The sequence below is a fragment of the Magnolia sinica genome, chromosome 5, assembly GCF_029962835.1.
Source record: "Magnolia sinica isolate HGM2019 chromosome 5, MsV1, whole genome shotgun sequence".
NCBI classification, from domain to species: Eukaryota; Viridiplantae; Streptophyta; class Magnoliopsida; order Magnoliales; family Magnoliaceae; genus Magnolia; species Magnolia sinica.
This window is the reverse complement of record NC_080577.1, coordinates 88,632,996-88,650,921: the sequence shown is the minus strand read 5'-3', so window position 1 is coordinate 88,650,921 and position 17,926 is coordinate 88,632,996. Positions and strand designations below refer to the sequence as shown.

General features: G+C 43.1%; 1 non-coding gene across 1 annotated transcript; it reads left to right on the top strand.

Moving 5' to 3' along the window:
- The first annotated feature begins 15,354 nt into the window (after window positions 1-15,354).
- On the top strand, window positions 15,355-15,461 carry LOC131247445 (small nucleolar RNA R71). The gene has a single exon (XR_009171742.1). It is a non-coding gene; the product is annotated as a small nucleolar RNA R71 (small nucleolar RNA).
- The last annotated feature ends 2,465 nt before the right edge of the window (window positions 15,462-17,926 follow it).

Below are 17,926 nucleotides of genomic sequence, written 5' to 3'. Positions count from 1 at the left end.
ATGATGAAAGAAGGCCCAGCACTCCTCCCTATCCTCTCACCTAGGGCCTATTGTGTTGTGGGTGTAACATCCACTCCGTCCATCATTTGAATCAGCTCTTGTTAGTTGGTGAGCCCAAAAATCAGTCCGTTGAAAAATTCAAGTGGGCCACACCAGAGGGAAAAGTATGTATTGGGACGCCCATCATTGAAATTCTCTTGGTGCCCACGTGTTGTTTATATGCCATCCAAGCCGTTCGTAAGGTAAGCCCAACGAAGATGAAGGGAAAAAAGCTAAATATCAAACGTCTGTTCCTACTTTGTGGCCCACTCAGAGTTTTGGATCGGCCTGATTTTTGCGCTAATGTCGAGCTGGCACAAATGAGGGAGTGGATGAAGGTAAAAAAGATAAATATCAGACATGAAGGTGGGCCCACCCGAGCTTTTTGGTGTACGGGCTATATGCAACCGTTGTCGCGGGAAATTCGCGTCTGCCTCTTGGTGTAAACATGTGAATGAACATCCACCGTACATGTGGCATGCATTTTTCGAATTCCAACGGTTGAATTGTGCCCATATGTGGATGGGATATGGCCCGAATAAACAGTGATCAATGGCGGGCCCCACCATGAGGATCACCTGTCTCGATAAGCTGGCCAATGTGCTCAGGACGCGGATTGCGTCCTACCCCTGCCCGGACGGATTACCGTCCGGGCAGGGCTCTGTGGGGCCCACTGTAATGTAAGTATTTTATCCACGCCATTCAACGCTTTTTTCAGATAATTTTAATATGTGAGCCAAAAAATGAGGTAGGTCCAAGACTTAACTGGACCACAAAGTGGGGATGGACGTCCACCATTAAAAACTTCTTGGGAGCCGGAGAAGTTTTGGATGAAGCTGATACTTGTGTTTTCACTTCATCCACGTCTACATGACCTTATGACCTTATGAATAAGTTGTATGGTAAAAAAACATCACGTTGGCCCTTAGAAAGGTTTCAACGGTGAGTGTCATTATCAGTGTAGGTTCCTTTGGTGTGGTCCACTTAAGCATTGGACCTGCCTCATTTTTTGGTTCACACGTTAAAATTATTTGAAAAAAGCGTTGAACGGCGTGGATAAAACACTTACATTACGGTGGGCCCCACGGAGCCCTGCCCAGACGGATTACCGTCCGGGTTGGGGTAGGACGCAATCCGGGTCCATGTGCGCATTGGGTGGGCCAGATATGCATTTTGAATCGGACCATCGGCTGTCCAGTGATTTCGAGGGTGTGGCCCACTTTATGAGTGGATTAGACGTTCCCAGGCCCGAGTTCTATCCTTCTAGCCAATAGTGGGTAGAGCTGTACACGAGCCGAATTGAGTCTTGGTCCAGTTCCACTCAGCTCGGCTCAGCCAGCAGGTTTACCCAGTTTAAACTCAGCTTGGCTTGATCTCCTAGCATGACTACACCAGTTTAAAGTCGCTTAGCTTGGTCTTCTAACCTGACTGGCCAGCTTGGCTCAACTTCATCAATAGCTTGAGCTAACTTGAGTTGGGCTTGAGCTCAGTCTTTCGAGCCGAGTTCGAGTTTAAACCAACAAGCTGAGTTTGAGTTTAGATTTTAAGATTATTAATATATATAAAATATATTATATACTGTTGGGGTAAAAAAATATAACAAGTCCTTGAGTCGGCCAGAGGATCGGAAGAGTAGTGAAGCAATGGCTCAGACTCGTTGGATGTCGAGCCCGAATAAAGCCCAAAGTCCATAAGAATGCTGGATGGAGAGACGTAGCTTGGACCGTGAGGTCCCTGACCCGGCCATAGCCTGAGCATCCAGAGCCACAAAGCGAAACCTCTAAGGGAGGAAGTGCACCTCAAGGTCCAATCAAAACCTCATAGAGGAAAACCTAAACCGGCAGAGTAAGATCAGTCGGTCGTAGAGCCGCCCAAACTTTAGTCCGACTCAAGGATTGGGTCGGTCAATAGAGTAGGTAGAGAATCAGCCGTAGAGTTTATCTCAGCACGACAATGTCGAAAAGATAAGCATCGGCCGAGCTATATCGCTCCATATCCAGAAGTTACCTAGTGAAACTCTGGATCTCTACCAGGGATTCTCGGGTAGATAAGATTAATATCTTCGAGAATCAGGGAGTATCGAGGATTACGGATCCCAAGAGATTGAAATCTATCCTAATTACGTAATCTATTGGATTCATGAAAACCCTATGAGGTACGACAGCTTATAAGTACAAGAACCTTCATGGTAAAAGGTATGCAAAAACTCTCACCCTAAAAACCTTTTAAAAGAGACCTAGATTCTGACTTTAGTATCGGAGCGTCCCCTGGTAAGACCAGGGTCGCCTTTTCCTTCTTACGTGTGCAGACTCCAGGGTCATAGAAGAGGTGAGCCAAAAATAGCATCAACAGTTTGGCGCCGTCTGTGGGAATCAATACGAAAAGTCATTTTTCAGGCTCTATCGAAAAGCTTCAAACAGACTTTAATGGCGAGAACTAGAAGAACTACTCAAAACGAGCCTAACGAGGTCACTGTCACTGGACCTCCAGCAACTGAAGCCTTGCCAAGTACGTACGGAGCCCAGAATCGACCCAATACCCGACAAGGTTCTACGGCCCGTCCGGCAACCTCTGTTTCGACTAGACATACTCAGTGGAACCAAGACAACGGGCGGTTAGATAGGGAGGTTCAGGAACTTAGGATCGATATAAACTTCATGAAGCAAATGCTGGAATAGATCCATTGCTAACAAGCTCCGCCTTAGCGTGATGGCGATAAGACAAATGCTCCACAACAATTCATCTATCCTCAGCCTGTTGCTCCGCGATCCATCCATCAATAGCAAAGTCAGCACCAGGGTTCAGTCGAGCCTCCACCCGCTCATTCTGTGACTGCCCCGCTGCCTGCCACCGATCTTCGGCACGAAATAGATCGGAGAAGGTGCAGCAGGCCTCCGGTTGAAGGCACGGCTGATAGCAACAAACCCTGGAAAGCTGACCTTCAGGATTTTAAGAGGGGAGTATAGGAGGAAATCGTCGATATAAAGTAAAATCGAAACCTGGGTCAGATAAGACCCGAGGCGAAGGCATCCCCGTTTACAGAGGAAATTATGCAAGCTCGGTTGTTGGAACAATTCCGTTTACCTCAGATTATGCCCTTCACCGGTAAAACTGATCTAACCGAGCACGTTGAGTCATTCCGGACTTACATGGAATTGCATAATGCCTTGGACGTCGTGATGTGTCGGGCCTTTTCTCCTACTTTGGCAGACGTAGATTAACTTTGGTTTAAACAGTTGAAACCAAAGTCGATTAACTCATTCACTGAACTCAGCGATGCTTTCCTCGCCAATTTCATTGGTGGGAAGAAAAAATTGAAGTCATCTGCACACCTGAACAATATAATCCAGAAAAATAGAGAGTTACTCAAGGACTATGTCAAGCGCTTCAATTTTGAGTCGCTATAAGTTCATAAGCACTCGGACGAGATAGCTCTCAATTCAATTATGCAAGGTGTACGAGACAAGCCGTTTCTTGCATCTCTCGACAAGAACCCGCCGACAACATTGACCGATTTCCTCAATCGAGCTAAAAAATACTCAAATGCCGAGGAGCTTTTTAGCTCATGAAAAGCCACTCAGAACAAGGGAAGCTTGACCAAAGAGAAGCGACCCAAGGAAGAACAGGCATTGGTAAAAAGCGAAAAGATGATCGGTCTTGCAATGAACATAGGTCGGGAAAACGGCCTGGTCATAAATTTTCAACATACACTTCGCTCAACAAACCACAAGAGCAGGTACTAATGGAGATTAAAGGTGAAGGATTCGTCAACTTACAAGACAAACTTCGGAGCAACCCGAACTGAAGGAATAAAGGCAAATACTGTCATTTCCATCGTGAACATGGACATAACACTAGTGACTATTATAATCTGAAGTAGGAGATTGAGAGTCTCATCTGAGAAGGCCATCTCGGTGAGCACGTCAATCCAAAAGCTAGAACCATGGAAGAACGCCTAAATGACAATCGGCCCACTGAAGATATCCGAACTATTATTGGTGGGCATTTGGGCGGAGGCGATTCAAGTAAGGCTTGGAAAAAATATGCGAGGAATATTGATCGGCCTGAGTCCGAAATCATGGTTCTAGCTCGACCTCCAAAGGAAAGAAAGTTTGAAAAGTATACTATAACATTCACCGAGGAAGATGCGAAGGGCATTCATCACCCGCATGATCACGCTTTAATCGTCACTGTTACTATCGCGAATCGCCGAGTCTGCAGAGTTCTTATCGACACAGGTTCATCTGCGAATGTACTGTTTACGCAAGCGTTCGACAAGATGGGCGCTGAACGATCGACTCTAAGACCTGTGAGGACTCCATTGATCAGATTCTCTGGTGGACATATTCTTCCCGAGGGAGCAATTAGACTCCCGCTCACTGCTGGGGAGGCGCCGAGTCAAGCCACTGTCCTGATCGATTTCTTAATAGTTGATCAGCCTTCAGTTTATAACGCTATCCTCGACTGACCCTCCCTCTGTCTCCTCTGAGCCATCATCTCAACTTATCACTTATCCATGAAATTTCCTACTAAGAATGACATTGAGGTGGTAAAAGGAAACCAACACACTACTGCCCTGTGAGCACCTACGGAGGTTACGACGATTAAAACCCTGGATCTACGTGACGAATCTCCCGAACACGGCTAGCCCATGGAAGAGCTCGTTCAAATACCATTGGATAAGTCGGACCTTTCGAAGACTATCCGAATTAGATCATCCCTGATTACGCCATTGAAAGAGAAGCTAATAGCCCTGTTATGCCGATATGCTGATGTCTTCGCGTGGACCCATGAAGACATGTCGGGTATTGATCCTTCGGTCATGACTCACTGACTTAATATCGACCTGAATTACAAGCCAATCCGTCAGAAACGACTCACTCTTGGCCCTGAGAGATACGCCGTAATCAAGGAAGAGGTTGAAAAACTCCTCAGAGCCAACTTTATTGAAGAGGTATTCTACCCTGAATGGGTAGCTAATGTTGTGTTGGTCAAAAAGGTTAATGGGAAGTGGCGAGTCTGTATAAACTATACTGACTTAAATAAAGCTTGCCCTAAAGACAGTTTTTCCCTTTCTCGGATTGATCAATTGGTTGATAGTCCGCGGGGCACGAATTACTCAGTTTCATGGACACTTATTCAGGGTATAACCAAATTGTAATACATCATTTTGATAAATCAAAAACTATCTTTGCCACTGACAAAAGTCTTTATTGTTACCGAGTAATGTCATTTGGGTTAAAAAATGCTGGAACAACCTATCAAAGATTGGTCAATAAAATATTCACACGACTTATAGGACGAATAATGGAGGTCTACATTGATAACATGCTCGTCAAAAGCATTAAAGCGGCCGATTACATAATCGATCTAGAAGAAATGTTTCTCATCTTGCGAAAGTATAAGATGAAGCTCAACCCGAGAAAATGCGCTTTCAACGTGGGCTCAGGAAAATTCCTCGGATTCTTAGTTAGCCAAAGGGGAATTGAAGCTAATCCGGAAAAGATTAAAGCTCTGCTCAACATGGAGTCCCTTAAGACGATCAAGGACGTTCAGCGGCTGACTGGAAGAGTAGCAGCCTTAAACTGCTTCGTGTCCCGAGCTACTGATAGGTGTCTCCCCTTCTTCAAATAGTTGAAGGGTCGGTAAATTGTCAACTGGACAGAAGAGTGCGAAGGCGCCTTCCAACAGATCAAGGAATACTTGGGGTCGCCACCGCTACTTTCTAAGCTCGAACCAGGCGAGCCATTGTTGATCTATCTAGCTGTCACGCCCCAAACTCGGAGAACGGGCTCAAAAAATTTTCAATCACCGAATCCGATGCCGACAACCTCCGTAGTGCCCCATTCTCGGCTCCCGGCAATCATATGCTAGATTCCGATCCTGGGATCCTACAAGGAGGATTTACAGAATAATTTTTTTTATAATGGAGCACAACCACAAGTACCCAAATCACAAAGGCAACATCATCATCACATATCCAATAATATAATCTTGAATACAGTGCTGAAAGGGAAATAGATATGTCAAAATCAAAGCTCTAGAAGACAGCTACACGCTCCAAGCTCAACGCTACTGCAACCTAACGCCATCTGCATGCATTTATCGTGTATAAGCTTATAGAAAGCTTAGAGGGTGTTGAAAGTATATGTAAGGTAAGTGCCAAGTATACAATAAAGCCCATAAATCATACATCATCGGAATAAGTAAAAATACTGACAAGATCATGAATCATACAATATCAGAGTAAGTGAAAATATACTGGTAAGTCCATGAGTGCTATCAGCCATACCAAGTCTATGCGATGCAAAACATAATAAGACAATGACAGATGTTGAGGATGCAATGCAATATGCAAATCCTGACAAGCAACGAATACCATCGACCTCATCTAGGCCATATAAGTGCAAAAACATAGTAACACAAAATGCTAAGTACTACGAATGCAATGTGATATGCGGTGTGAATGAAATGACCATGCTGGAATGTGAAGTCGGGATGATAGTACGAAGTATCACAGGCTATGGGGTCCATCACAAGGGACTTCTATCCAAACCAGTCCCATACCTAAGGATAGTCAGACACAATGTGGTAAACTTCTGATCTCAGGTTAGTCGCGCGCCCAACAGAAATCCTGGCCATGCGATGGTACACATAACAAATAGTTACGCACCACCAGCTCGAGTGGATAGTGAATGAATGAATGAATGGATATGCAATTCTTGCCCAATATATTCACATATCAGTACGGTTACTCTCTAGGGAAATCACCGGGGTCTATTACACTCCACTCTGACTGCCTCCTCCCTAGCCGCATAGCCCAGTGAGCGGAATAGACCTCACTATCCTCCTGACCAATAGTTTGCCAATACCTACCCGGCTCGTCGATAGCGGACCTATTTACGAGCTGTTCACTCCCCAAGTATAGAGTTGTGATGTAGTAATAAACTCGGTAAGACCGAGGTCGAATCCACAGGGACTGAAACTTGTACGTTTCTTGAAACTTGGTAGAAATAGAACTAGCCTAAGATGTAATCAAAATCAAATGTAAATTTAAGGAATAATTGTGAAATAATTATCTAAAACTTAAGAAATTCAGAAAGGGAAACTAGGGATTCAGAGGATCCACTTGTAGGGATCAGGGAGATCTTTTGCCTAATGTAAATTTAAGGAATAATTGTGAAATAATTATCTAAAACTTAAGGAATTCAGAAAAGGGAAACTACGGATTCAGAGGATCCACTTGTAGGGATCAGGGAGATCTTTTGCCTGCATCAGGAATCATGGAAATTAAATTGAATTTCCTCTGATATAACTTTAAAGGGATGAAAGGTATTTGAATCAGAATAGATTCCATCATCAAACCATGCCCAGGAGACAGAGCAAATAACAGAATTAAACTAATCACCAACCAATCAGATGATTATGAAGGTTAGGAAGGGTACCGACATCCAACCATGCCCAGGAGACGATGGCGAACATCAGGGCTTCCTGATATTATAATCAAAATAAGAGAAGAGGAATACTCAAAGCCATTGCAAGCCCATTGTAATTTCAGTCACAACATGCCATTAAAAACTAAAAATATTCCCATAAAATTAAATCAAAAATCTCTTCAATCTAATCAAAAGGCACAAGCAACATCTCTCCCATCAGGCTACAAGCTTCACCTCTTAGCCCTAGCTAAGAGGTTCAGCCGGACATGGATGGGCTGGGAAAAAAATAAATAAATTAAAATACAAATAAGAAGAAAAGAAAACAAGAAGAAAAAGAAACCTCTGCCTTTGCTGACGCCCACCTCACGCTTCCCTGCCAAACTCCCATGTTGAAGCCTTCCTGTTGCCTCCACGGCCCCACCTCTTTCTCTCTCCGTTTCCTTCTTTTCCTTGAACCCCACGCTGCCCTGGAAAACTCTTCCCGTTCAGGCCTCTGCTCCAACACTCCCAGCCAACGTGCCAGCAGTTCCCGACAAGTCCCCGACCTCCTCCGTTTTTCCTCCGTTTTAAAGATCAAAAACTCCCTCTGGCGCTGCTGCAGAGTCCTACCCGAGATAGGTGGCGGAGACAGTCCGAGAAGGAGTAGGTGCGGAAGATTTTACGCAAGGCTCGTGCGTAGGGACGTTTTGCAGCCAAGAAAATGGAAGAGAAGACTTCCACTTCCATCGCAATTTTTCCAAATAGATAACGTCCCTACGGACGGTTTTGGCCCTTCTACACAATAGACGGTCCGGATCGCTGTTTTGATCGGCAATGATGGCCCACCTGGATCGACCGCAGCTTCCTGTTGCGAACAGAGCATGCGCGGTCGGGCGCTGTGAAGGCGGCGAACCGCTGATTAATGCCGTGTGTAAAATCCACTCCGACCATTCGATTCGCGTCGAAAAACCAGTAGGATTCGGCTGGTTTTATGTTAGATTCGGTGTAGCCCATACGATCTTTGTTCCCACCGTCCATTCCTGCGTTTTCATGAAATCTGCCTTTGTGTGTGTGCATGGGCCAAAAAGGAAAGCTAGGCGACGATGTTGGTCACCTTGCAGAGCGTATGGACGGTTCTGATCGTCGAGAACTGTGATTGATGGGGCCCACTACGTGAAAACGGACGAACAGCGTCCGCCCGCTGTTTCCGTCTGCGAGAAGGATCGAGTCAGCGGCGCTGACCCGATCGGCTTGATTCGATGCACGAGAGTGCACTTTTGCACTATGCACTACTGCTTCCCATAGGGTCCATTATGATGTTTTTTTGAGAGATCTGGTCCGTCTATCCGTTTTGTCAGCTCATTTGAATCGTTGAGCCCAAGATTGAAGCACTTTCAGACACCAGGCGGGCCCCAATTCACTGATTTATGGGTTGATCTGTCCGTTGGGCTACTTCCAGGGGGATCCAATGGCTGAAATTTGTCATGTACGGTTAGTTTTTGGTTTTTAGGCCATATGTGAAGTTTCGAACTGAACGGATGGTAGAAACCCTGTGATCTTGCATTCTGGCTGACTTTCAGGCCGTTTGAGCTTCGGTTTCTCGATTTTTCCGGGTCCCTGATGTGTAATTCTGTTGATCTTGGGTCTCTGGAGTCCGTCCCATGCTTTGGTGTCATTGGAGCGTTAAGTCCATGCTTTAAGCACCCTTTTCGGTCCAGGCTCGTACATACACTCTGCATTACAAATACGATTAATCAGGCCATTAAGCGGTATCATGCGTGTAAATCTATGTAACAACTGGGTCTGATATGCAATATTTGACCCTCAACACAACCCCCAACCAGCATTTTGCTAGTCCCGAGCAAAGTATGCGAAAAATAAGTTGAGAATTACAGAACAATTTATAAACTCGAGTGATTTTTGCAGAGTAATCCAGATATGAGAATTTTTAGATTCATGACTGTTGGATATTACTTTCTCCTAGACTCCAGCGCACGGTAAACTTCATAATCAAGTTCAAAGTATTATTCCATTAATTAGAAAAATTCTAACCATTGAGATCTATGAATGTATAGTCTAATCTCGACTTGTCAACATTAAGATTCACCTCGATATTTAAGGATATCATTGGTAACAACTAAGAGAATTCACGATAACTCAACTTGGCTTACACATTATCTTTTTATTCTTTTAATTTTTTTGATTTTTTTATTAGAAGTAACGCCAAGAAGAGGGATCAGATCCTCACCTATAGGGAGCAAACCTAAGGTAAAGACTGTACACCCAACTTTTTCACATATCATTCATGGGGAATTAAATCTACACCTATAGGGAGCAAACCTATGGTGTAGACCATTCGCCCAATCCTTTCAATTTTCCAAGTTGGTTCCTTTCATGTTTAGTGATTACCAAGTTAATCTTTCAATATCAAACTGAAACCTTAATATGCACGTGAGATGTGTCCTGCGAATTCATGTCTCAATCAATGTTTACAATTTCTAGTAATGGATTAACGATTCAAACTTAGCTGTGAAATTTGATAGATAACTGAATCAAGAGTCATAAAGTACCAACATCACACATCTTGTAGTTCTAAATCCAAGATGGCCGTCAAAATCGCTTCGAATTCATATGAAATTCTAGAAAAATTTAAAAATTTTCACAATTTTTGTTCAAGACCAAGAAAATGCTGGTTAGGTGACCTAATCTCCCACCCCCAACCTAAAATCTACATTGTCCTCAATGTAAAAGAAATAAGCATGCGATGCACATGGGACAAAAAGTAAATGAGAAGTGATGGAAAGATAATACCTGGATGAAAGAATCAAGAGGCTTTCCAAAGATTTCTACGTAAGAGCGGTCAGCACAAGAGAGAAACCAGCAGAAGTAAAATAAAATAACAAAAATACAATCCTACCTATACCACTTTCGTAGGTGCTCTCGATTGCATTTAGCGTATGCAACAAGCCTTTAAACCCCTAGGTTACCCCTAGTGGACGAGTTGTAGTCTCGTGAGGGTTTGCAGTAATGTTACCCACAAACATTGAACTAACTATCGAAATGAAATAAAGAGCTGGGTTGCCTCCCAGGAGCGCTAAGTTTACCGTCTTCAGCCAGACAAATAAGGCAACTACTCTAGTCCTAAGAAAACAGGAAACCTACCTATACCTCCATCAGACTAGGAGATCAATCCTGGTAAACAGGATCAGTCAGAGGCATGAACATGTCCTCTGAATCAAATTTCTCGACAAATGGTTTCAATCGATGGCCATTGACTTTAAACTCCTTGCCATTGTCGGGATCTCTTATCTCAACGGCCCCATGAGGAAAAACAGTAACCACAATGTAAGGGCCGGTCCAACGAGATCGAAGCTTACCCGGAAAGAGATGTAATTGAGAATTGTACAAAAGGACTTTTTGACCAGGCGTGAATGATTTTCGCAAAATGTGTTGGTCATGAAATGCTTTCATCTTGTCCTTGTAAATTCTCGAATTATCGTACGCATCATTCCGGATTTCTTCAAGTTCATTCAATTGAAGTTTGCGTAGCGAGCCAGCGTTGTCCAGATTGAAATTTAGATTTTTGATCGCCCAGTACGCTTTATGTTCCAACTCCATAGGCAAGTGACAAGCTTTCCCATAGACAAGTCTAAAGGGAGACATTCCAATAGGGGTTTTAAAGGCAGTACGGTATGCCCATAAGGCATCGGTCAATCGGATTGACCAATCCTTACGATCTGGGTTAACCGTTTTCTCCAAAATGTGTTTGATCTCCCTATTCGAAATCTCAGCTTGTCCACTTGTTTGTGGATGGTATGGGGTGCTCACCTTATGAGAGATACCGTATTTCTTCATTAAGCTCTCGAATGGTCTATTACAAAAGTGTGAGCCCCCATCACTAATGATGGCTCGAGGCGTTCCGAATCGAGAAAGGATGTTTTCTTTTAGGAATTTAATGACCGTGCGATGGTCATTCTTTCGACACGGAATCGCTTCGACCCATTTAGTGACATAATCCACGGCGAGCAAAATATACAGATTTTCAAATGATTGGGGGAATGGTCCCATGAAATCGATGCCCCAGCAATCAAATGCTTCAATGATAAGGATGAGATTCAAAGGCATCATATTTCGACGGGACAATGCTCCCAATTTTTGACAACGCTCACAAGCTTTGCAAAACTCATGAGTGTCCCTAAATATAGTGGGCCAGTAAAAGCCACACTGCAGAATCTTGGCCGTGGTCTTTTTAGCAGAAAAGTGACCACCACAGGCCTATGAGTGACAGAAGGAGATGACCCTCTGATGCTCATCGTCTGGTACACATCTCCTTAGGATTTGGTCTGGGCAATATTTAAATAAATAAGGATCATCCCAGAAAAAGTTACGCACCTCGGTGAAGAATTTCTTCTTATCTTGGGCAGTCCACTGTGTCGGTATGACACCTGTAGCAAGATAATTAGCAATATCAGCGAACCAAGGTGAATGGGAGACTCTGAACAGTTGTTCATCAGGGAACATATCATTGATATGGGTCGCCTCAAGGGACTCAGAGGTATTAAGGCGAGAAAGGTGATCGGCCACTACGTTCTCTACTCCCTTTTTATCTTTAATTTTCAAATCAAATTCTTGGAGTAGAAGGATCCATCGTATCAAACGGGGCTTAGAATCATTCTTAGAAAGAAGATACTTAAGTGCCGCATGATCTGTGTAGATAATGATCTTGGATCCGATCAAGTAGGACCTAAATTTGTCCAAGGCGAACACTACAGCTAAGAGTTCCTTTTCCGTAGTCGAGTAGTTCACCTGGGCAGAATTTAAAGTTCTACTTGCGTAGTGAATGACGTAGGGCCTCTTATCTTTTCTCTGGCCTAGGACCGCCCCAAGAGCATAATCAGAAGCGTCGCACATAAGCTCAAAAGGAAGGCTCCAGTCGGGTGGCTGCATGATAGGTGCAGTGGTTAACGTGCCCTTAAGCTTGGTGAAAGCTTCCTGGCATTGCTCAATCCACTCGTATGGAGCATCCTTTTGAAGAAGAGTGCATAAAGGACGAGAGAGGAGACTAAAGTCCTTTATGAATCGCCTGTAAAATCCTGCGTGTCCTAAGAAGGATCGCACGTCTCTAATGTTCTTGGGTGGAGGTAGGTTAGAGATAAGATCTATTTTTGCCTTATCTACCTCGATTCCTTTGGACGAGATGATATGCCCAAGGACAATTCCCTTCTGAACCATGAAATGACACTTCTCCCAATTAAGTACCAAGTTCTTCTCTTCACATCTTTTCAGCACACATTTAAGACTTTCCAAGCACTTGCTGAAAGATGGACCGTAAACAGAGAAGTCGTCCATGAAGACCTCCAGATATTGCCCCACCATATCAGAAAAGATACTCAGTATACATCGCTGAAAGGTGGCAGGGGCATTACATAGTCCGAATGGCATCCTTCGGTAGGCAAAGGTGCCGTAGGGACATGTAAATGTAGTCTTTTCCTGGTCTTCAGGGGCTATCTTTATCTGGTTGTAGCCCGAATACCCATCAAGGAAACTGTAATAGGAATGACCGGCTAACCTTTCCAGGATCTGATCAATGAATGGTAAAGGAAAGTGGTCTTTCCTCGTGACGGTATTCAATTTCCTGTAGTCAATGCACATTCTCCAACCAGTAGTGACTCTAGTTGGCACGAGTTCATTATTAGCATTGGCTACGATGGTGATTCTGGACTTCTTAGGGACCACTTGAGTTGGACTCACCCATTGACTATCAGATATAGGGTATATAATACCCACATCCAATAGCTTAAGAACCTCGGCCTTAACCACTTTCTTCATGTTTGGATTTAGTCTACGTTGTGGTTGCCAAGCGGTTTTTGCATTATCCTCAAGATATATGTGGTGAGTACAAATCAAGGGATCGATTCCCTTGAGGTCCGCTATCGTCCATCCCAGGGCTCCTTTATGCTTAATGAGAGTAGATATAAGCATACTCTCCTGTTCTTTCTCCAGGTGGGCAGAGTTCACCACCGGGTATGTCTCATCTTGACCTAAATAGGCATATTTCAAATCAGAGGGCAAAGGTTTTAGGTCAAGCTTCGGCGGCTTGAGGTTAGACGGTAGAGGCACTACATCGGTTTGTGGTAATTCTTCAAATTGTGGCCTCCACCGATTAACTTCAAGTACCGGTGCAGTATCAAGCAAGGCGCACGTCTCCCTAATCATGTCATCATCAAAATCATGGGAGTGGGCCAGGCATGTCTCTAGATAGTCGGAGGATAAGGTTAGAGGTGTCGTATCTTCCACGAAAGAGTCAATCATGTTAATGTCGTGGAAATCATCATCATCCTCTGCGTTGCTGCCGTTATTGAAAAAAATGTTTAACTCCAATGTCAAATTTTCAAAAGACATAGTCATGATACCATTCCTGCAATTGATAATTGCATTTGACGTGGCAAGGAATGGGCGACCAAGAATGACGGGAATCTGAGTGCTCATGTTATTGATGGGTTCGGTGTCCAGGATGATAAAATCTACAGGGTAGTAAAATCTATCGACCTGGACTAACACATCCTCAATTATCCCTCTTGGTACACGAACAGAGCGATTAGCAAGTTGTAGTGTGGTTAGGGTGGGTTTTAATTCACCCAAACCTAACTGTTTGTATACCGAGTAGGGAATCAGATTGACGCTCGCTCCTAAGTCAAGAAGTGCGTGATCAATTCGATGGTTCCCGATTACACATGATATGGTTGGGCTACCGGGATTCTTGAATTTCTGTGGCACGTCTTGCTTCAGGATGACACTCACTTTCTCAGTCAAGAAGATTTTCTTTTGAATAATTTTTCGTCTTTTGGTCGTGCATAAGTCTTTCAGGAATTTAGCATATGAAGGTATCTGTTTAACGACATCAAGTAGAGGAATGTTGACTTTCACCTGTTTCAACACCTCTAGAATATCCTGAGAGTTAGAGAGAGGTTTTGGTGAAACCAACCATTGGAGGAATGGAGCAACTGGCTTCTCTAGAAGTTCCGGTTCTACTTTTTGTGGCTCATCACTGGATCCATCATTGTTGTCCTCTTCTGGTTCTTGAGGCTTTTCGGGCCTAACAGGAAGAGTTTTATCAATGATCTTCCCACTCCTAAGAGTGGTGATGGATTTAACATGCCCCATTTGATTTGAAGAGCTGGGATCATTACTCTCGTACTGTGGTTTAGGATTGGGGAGAGGTTGTGCAGGAAGCATCCCCTTTTCTATAACCGTCATACGAGAGTCTATCTTTTGCATAAAATCTGTAATTCCCCGCATTGCCTGAGCCAGCTCTTGTATGGGATTTTGAACCGGTTCCTCTTGAGGTTTCACTTGATTTGGATTTTGATTGAAGAAACCTGGAGGAGTCGCCGTTTGTCCATTCCTCTAACTAAAGTTTGGATGATTTTTCCAGCCAGGATTGTATGTGTTGGAGTTAGGTCCAGTAAAAGGTCTTTGATAATTATTTACAGCATTGGCTTGTTCATTCAACACTCCTCGAAAGGCGGGTATTGTAGGATAGTTTTCAGTTGTGTGAATGTTGCAATCACAGATGCCGCAAACAATTTCATTGACCTTATCCTTCTTTCCTTCCATGGCCTCAACTTTCCTTATGAGCGTAGTCACTTTACACTTGAGATCATCCTCTTCTTTCAAGAGATATAATCCACCTTTTTCCTTTAATTGAGTCGGCCTAGACGTGGTGTTCGCCATTGGGTAATAGTCCCATGATTGTGTTTTTTCAGCGAGACTATTGAGGTAATCCCATACCTCGTCAACATCTTTGTTGATGAACTCTCCATTACACATTGTCTCGACCATTTGGCGCATGGAAGATGTCAGTCCATCGTAGAAAAAATTTGTAATGCGCCACGTTTCAAATCCGTGTTGTGGGCATGAACTGACCAAATCTTTGAACCTTTCCCAACATTGGAAGAATGTTTCATCTTCCTTTTGGGCAAAGTTCATGATTGCTTTTCTGAGGGTAATCGTTTTATGATGTGGGAAGAATTTTTTTATGAATTCCCTTTGCATGTCGTTCCATGTGCCAATGGATCTAGGACGCAGTGAATGTAACCACGTCTTAGCTTTCTCTTTTAAGGAAAAAGGAAAGAGTTTCAGCCTAATTGTATCCTCAGATACATTAGGAAAACATAATGTAGCTATAATCTCATCGAACTCTTTCAAATGTAAATATGGACTCTCTGATTCAAGTCCATGGAATTTGGGAAGGAGTTGGATAACTCCTGGCTTGATGTCCATTTGTTCTGTGTTTTCAGGAAAAATCATGCATGAGGGCATACTCACTCCCGCCGGTTGTAGATAATCTCGTAAAGTACAAGGCGGGGGTGCCTGTTGTACCTCATTTTCATCTTGGATATCCTCCACCCTGGGTGGAAGTAGAGGAGGTTGGTCTTCAGCCATAACTTCAGTTAACTCAGGGGATTTCGAGCAATGTCTAGTCCTACGATGGATAGTCAACCCCTCAACCAATCCTCCTTCAGTCAAGAGACGTCGAGTGTTGTCACGGGCCCACTTGGGTATGAAAACACTCGCAGCCCTCAATTAAAAACCTAATCCTAAGAAAGGAAAAGAAATCTAGAAAGAAAGAGAGGGAGAGTTGGAAAGGAATTACCAAATTGAAGCTCCTAAGTTAAGGACCTGCAAAATAAAACAAAAATAAGTTAGATTCTAAAAAGGAGAAAAACAATCCTTTAAAAGAAAGATAACAGCAAACTGATTTCTAAAAGAAAGTGGAAATTTTTAAAGTAAATTATGGAAGATCTAAACAAGAAAGTAAATTATTAAAAGAGAATTGAAAAATAGAAAGTAGGGAAGGAGCTTACCGAATTAGAAATTTCTATCTTAAAGGCCTACAAAATAGGAAGGTTAGTTTCTAAACAAAAATTCTAAAAATAAATTAGGAGACAAATTAGATTTTAAAAGAGTTAAATTAGAAAGTTACTAAAAAATAAAAGAGGAAATTTCTAAAAATAAACTATTTCCTATAAATACTAGAATTAGAAAAATTTAAACCCTAACTTTAAAAGTGGAAAAAAAATAGAGAAATTAGGAAGGAATTACCAATTTATGGACTTATGTCAGTAACCTACAAAACACAGAAACAAGTTAGTTTCTAAGAATAAAATAAAATAAAAACTTTTAGCCTAAAGTAAGTAAAATCTTAATCCTAACCTAATTCTAAAACTAATTAATTTCAGAAAATCGTAACCGTCAGTCCCCGGCAACGGCGCCAAAAACTTGTTCACTCCCCAAGTATAGGGTTGTGATGTAGTAATAAACTCGGTAAGACTGAGGTCGAATCCACAGGGACTGAAACTTGTACGTTTCTTGAAACTCGGTAGAAATAGAACTAGCCTAAGATGTAATCAAAATCAAATGTAAATTTAAGGAATAATTGTGAAATAATTATCTAAAACTTAAGGAATTCAGAAAAGGGAAACTACGGATTCAGAGGATCCACTTGTAGGGATCAGGGAGATCTTTTGCCTTCATCAGGAATCATGAAAATTAAATTGAATTTCCTCTGATATAACTTTAAAGGGATGAAAGGTATTTGAATCAGAATAGATTCCATCATCAAACCATGCCCAGGAGACAGAGCAAATAACAGAATTAAACTAATCACCAACCAATCAGATGATTATGAAGGTTAGGAAGGGTACCGACATCCAACCATGCCCAGGAGACGATGGCGAACATCAGGGCTTCCTGATATTATAATCAAAATAAGAGAAGAGGAATACTCAAAGCCATTGCAAGCCCATTGTAATTTCAGTCACAACATGCCATTAAAAACTAAAAATATTCCCATAAAATTAAATCAAAAATCTCTTCAATCTAATCAAAAGGCACAAGCAACATCTCTCCCATCAGGCTACAAGCTTCACCTCTTAGCCCTAGCTAAGAGGTTCAGCCGGACATGGATGGGCTGGAAAAAATAAATAAATTAAAATACAAATAAGAAGAAAAGAAAACAAGAAGAAAAAGAAACCTCTGCCTTTGCTGACGCCCACCTCACGCTTCCCTGCCAAACTCCCACGTTGAAGCCTTCCTGTTGCCTCCACGGCCCCACCTCTTTCTCTCTCCGTTTCCTTCTTTTCCTTGAACCCCACGCTGCCCTGGAAAACTCTTCCCGTTCAGGCCTCTGCTCCAGCACTCCCAGCCAACGTGCCAGCAGTTCCCGACAAGTCCCCGACCTCCTCCGTTTTTCCTCCGTTTTAAAGATCAAAAACTCCCTCTGGCGCTGCTGCAGAGTCCTACCCGAGATAGGTGGCGGAGACAGTCCGAGAAGGAGTAGGTGCGGAAGATTTTACGCAAGGCTGGTGCGTAGGGACGTTTTGCAGCCAAGAAAACGGAAGAGAAGACTTCCACTTCCATCGCAATTTTTCCAAATAGATAACGTCCCTACGGACGGTTTTGGCCCTTCT